This window comes from Brassica oleracea, unplaced genomic scaffold (genome assembly GCF_000695525.1).
Source record: "Brassica oleracea var. oleracea cultivar TO1000 unplaced genomic scaffold, BOL UnpScaffold00640, whole genome shotgun sequence".
In the NCBI taxonomy this organism is placed as follows: Eukaryota; Viridiplantae; Streptophyta; class Magnoliopsida; order Brassicales; family Brassicaceae; genus Brassica; species Brassica oleracea.
In genome coordinates this window covers 2,571-7,233 of record NW_013617430.1, presented here as the reverse complement: position 1 = coordinate 7,233, position 4,663 = coordinate 2,571, and positions in this window count along the sequence as shown.

The following is a 4,663-nucleotide window of genomic DNA, read 5'->3' as shown; positions in this document are numbered from 1 at the left end:
TATTGCATGCTAGGGCTAGATTGATTGTTATTTTGGGTTGTCTGGGTTAGAGTCTTGGTTGCGGGTAGAGGCCGCCAGCTCACTGAGTAATACTAGATTACTCATCAAACTCCGTTGTCCTTTTTGCAGGTCGCTTTAGGTAAGGATGATCGGATAGCTTGGTTCTGGACGTTAGGACCGCCGGAGTAGATTTCATGCCTTTTGTAAACGATAGTGTTTGTTGGCTCGATTTGGCATTAGGCCGGACCCAGTCTCGAATTATTCTACCCAGTCTTGAATTATTCAATGTATGAATATTTCTTAAATCAATAAAAGTAATTGTTTTATATGCGCTTCATGAGTACTCTGATATTTGACTAGTCCGGTCTAACACAACGTTAGGTCGTGGTACAGGTTGAAAAGCCTTAGGCCTTGATCTAACGGAAAATGATAACTCTAGGTATGGGTTGCAATCCCTTATGCCTTGACGCAGAGGGACGAGTTGTGTTGGGTTGGACGGTCAGTCATGTTTATGTTTGATTGTTGGCTTGCCGGCGGTTGGCCTTACATCTCCAACCCTTGGTGTGGGTCGTCCGTCGGTCATGTTCTTGTTTGATTGTTGGCCGGTGGGTCGACCTATGCTTAGGACGGTTCAGGGGTGTTACACCACCGGAGGAAACTCACCTATCTCTGCGGACGGAGGAGCAAGCTCGACGACCTCGCGGCTAAGATTTTCAACCTCTGTGGTAAGATCTAGCGAAGAACCGGAGGAGTTCATCTTCTGAAGGACCGACACCCGATCTCTGCTTCTTTGACCTAACCCTACCACCTATGGAAGAAGAGTCTAGGGCAAGATCGGATTTGGATTTCATCCTAGAGGGCTACGAGGATAATCGAGAAGAAAGAGATCGAGAGAAAAGAGAGAGTGAAAAGGAGATAATACCTGAAAATGGAGAACTAAGCTTGAGCGAATGAAGACCACAGAGTAAGAGAGAGAATAGGAAAATTGGAAAGCCGCTAGGCGACAAGAAGTAGAAAGAAGGGTAGTAAACCCAAGGGAGATTCTCACGCGCTACAAGGAGGACGCCACGCGAGGGAGCGGATTTCGAGGCTTCATCAAAACCTGTTCCCTTTTTCGTCATAAACGCGGACCAAACGACTCTAAGGAACCCCGAACTCTATCAAGAATCTCCCCGTTCGCGCCAGTGTTAAGGCATGTTCCTACCCCAGCTCTTCCTCAGGGAACATCAGAGCTCTAGACTCCACCGTCTCCAAGACATCATCAGAAGCCCAGAGCTTCCCCTCTTCAACAAGAATCAGCGGTCCAAGTAGCACCAGACCCCGGTCTGATATAGGGGAAACTGATTATCCCCCGGGTTCAGAGTACGGTTCCGACCTGAGTGGAACCCGGGATCGCAGGATTACTGGAGCGATGTCCTGCCTAAGGGAAGCCTGCTGAGAATAAGCAACTCCGGTTGACTTGAGTGCACAGGTTATTCCCCGAGTTCGATGACGTAATCGAGCAATATGGGGCAAACTGTTGGGGAAAAATACTCAGGTATGGAATTCCTCCAGCCCACAGGCAGGACATCGGCCTCTGGATCCCCGCTGGAAGGAACCCCGGTTCCCAGGATCCCCGCTAGAAGGAACTCCGGTTCCCTGCTATGGAGTTTTCCGGGTACTGTCCCAGGATCGCCTCCTTCCCCCGAGAAATGGAAAACTTCCGATAAGGAGAACCATCCATATTTCCAAGTATGGAAGAGTTTAACCTACTCCAACCGAATAAGGCCGCCTTAGGAAGACTATATAAACGGAACCTAAACCCTAAAGCAAGGGATCAACACTTGGAGACTTAGAAAATAGGGCTAGACGGCTAGAATTAGGGTTCTTACTCAAATCATTGTAATCCTAGTTTGTCTACTCAATAAAACGTCTCTTCAAGTCTTTATCTCTACTGTATCTCTCGAAATTAATACAAATACTAGCTTTGTCCATCGTTCTGTGGTACTCAAAAAGATCCTACACAAAAAAACCCTAACAAGGATTCCTCTAGATAAGCCATTCGATGAGGCTTATTTTACCCACAGATTGTGGATGTTCTTCAGAGAAACCAGAGAGACAGAAGAAGACATTAGGAGAATGTTTTGTGAAGATAGAGAACAGATGAGGAAGAGGGTTACATTGAAAAAGAAGAGTGATCCTGAGCAATTTGCAATACCATGCACTGTGAAGGGTATTGAATTCCCACATGCCTTGTGCGACACAAGAGCATCAGTCAGCATCCTACCTAGAGTTATGGCAGACCATCTAGGTCTGCAGGTGGCGCCTTCCAAGGAATTATTCACTTTTGTGGATTGTTCTCATAGAAACTCAGGAGGAATTGTGAGAGACCTAGATGTGCAGATTGGTAATGCCCTAATTCTAGTAGATTTCCATGTCTTGGACATCAAGCTGAACTGGAACTCTTCTCTATTACTTGGGAGAGCCTTCTTCTCAACAGTAGGAGCAGTGTGCAACTTGCAAACCAACCAGTTGTGCCTAATGCTCATAGATCCTAATGTCCACTACAGCCCTATTCTAGTCAAGAAGCCCCAAACGACCCCCAGAAGAATCAATGATCCAGGAATCATTGCAGCATGCCACTGTGGAGCTGAGTACGAGATAGAATACTCAGCGTCGATCGAAACTCACACTGCAACATCAGTCGACAGTGCCCAGCAAAAATCAACAGACGGAGCAGAAGACGAATCGTAATCAAGGAGAATGGCAAAATGATTACTACAATCCAACTATGGCAGCACACAACATGCATACGGAGGAGTATGATGAAGATTATGAGGAAGAACAAGTTATAGAACAAAGAGCGACTCTTGACAAGGAAGATAGACTTCTCCATCATTCCTTTTGGAAAAAGAAGTCGCCATCGATCGACAGGAACGGATCACCATCGATCGACACTCAATCTCATCAACAAAGCCACCTTCGAGCATCGACCGACATCGCCTACTACCCATCGATCGACACTAACGTCGACGCTACCCGAGATGGAGAATACTCAATCGGAAGTTCGGCAGATGATCGCCATCACGAGAGCTATGCAGTAGAGACAGCATACCGTGATCAAGGAGATGATGAACTTCATGAGGGTTTCACTTATGAGGACTCAACATGAAAAGACGCGATGAAACAGATCAGAAACGAGCAGAAGCTGCTTGGGAAAGAACACATTTCAGCCATCCGATCGACAGAGATATTCCTCCATCGATCGACATCAATCCTTCAACATCGATGGATATCAACAATACAACATCGATCGACAGCCGTCCAAAACCAAAAACCACTATAAGCGAAAAGGATAAATCTGATATCCAGTATCTAACTCCAGACGAATTTGGTATTTTCAGGGACCCAGATGGCTATGCAAAAGCAATAGATGAACATACACTGCACGTATCTCGAGAGGATATTGCAGACATCCTTCAAACAGCCAATGGGGCAGACAACCTCTTCATGAAACAACGCACTATTACATAACACCAGCAGGAGGTTACAAAGGAGTTCTATGACACAGCTGGTGGCATAGATAAACGCTTCAAACAAAGGTCTCGACACCCTACTCGACCATTGATCGACGTTGACGTCCCAACATCGGTCGACGACAATCCATCACACTCACATACGATGAAGTCTCAACCAGATTTTCACACCAGAGAAGAGATAGATCAGATGGTAGAAGGGATTTACAGAGCTCTGGAAACTGCAGAAGAGAGGCTTGATAGGAGATGTGATGACATCTATTTCCCAATAGATCTTAGCATTAGTTCTTTGACTTCCAAGATTGAAGCTATTCAAGGGGAATTAGTGGAGATTCAGAGTTACATTGCCCGTCGACCAGAAGCATCAGCATCGATCGACAGACGCAACAATAAATCGACCGACACTCACAGACAGACATCGATCGACGATGCTACAAACCGAGGGAGGCTAGTACAAAAGGTGACATCAGACATGTTTGACACACACAACCATGGAGAGGAGATCTCATCTGACACATACACCACAGTTATGAGACATCAGTTCAATCTTGAGAGTCTTGGAGATAGATTACAGAAGATAGAGGATGCAACTACAATAATGAAGGACAAATGGCGCAGAGGAGATGAAGCAATGCGAGACTTCACTGGTACATGGTTCAACAAGCGCAAAGAAGACATGGAGACTTGTTTCCCAACAAGTGCCAGCTTTCAACATCACTAGCCCAAATCACCTCCAAAGTCTAGCTAAATGACTATAACAAAGCGCTGAGTGAGAGGCAACCCACTATTAGGTACTATTTATTTGGTTTTTATTAATCTACTATTTATGCTAGTTTTTAATAATTGCAGGTCATAAAAAAAAAGATCCGAGTAGACGATTGCCGTGAGTATCGACCGATGAGACTGTCGACATCGATCGACATAGCATCACCTGCGGCGACCGATATCAACATCCTTACATCGGTCGACATATATTCCGGTCTGGTATATCGTTTTAATGTGTTACATTACATACTTATGATTTAATTATCACCATAACTCCGACGGAGTTTACACTAGGGACAATGTAGTTTAAGTCTGGGGGGAGGTTTACTGATATTAGTTTATTCATGAATTTTAAAAATATTTTCAAACATAAAGTTTTTATT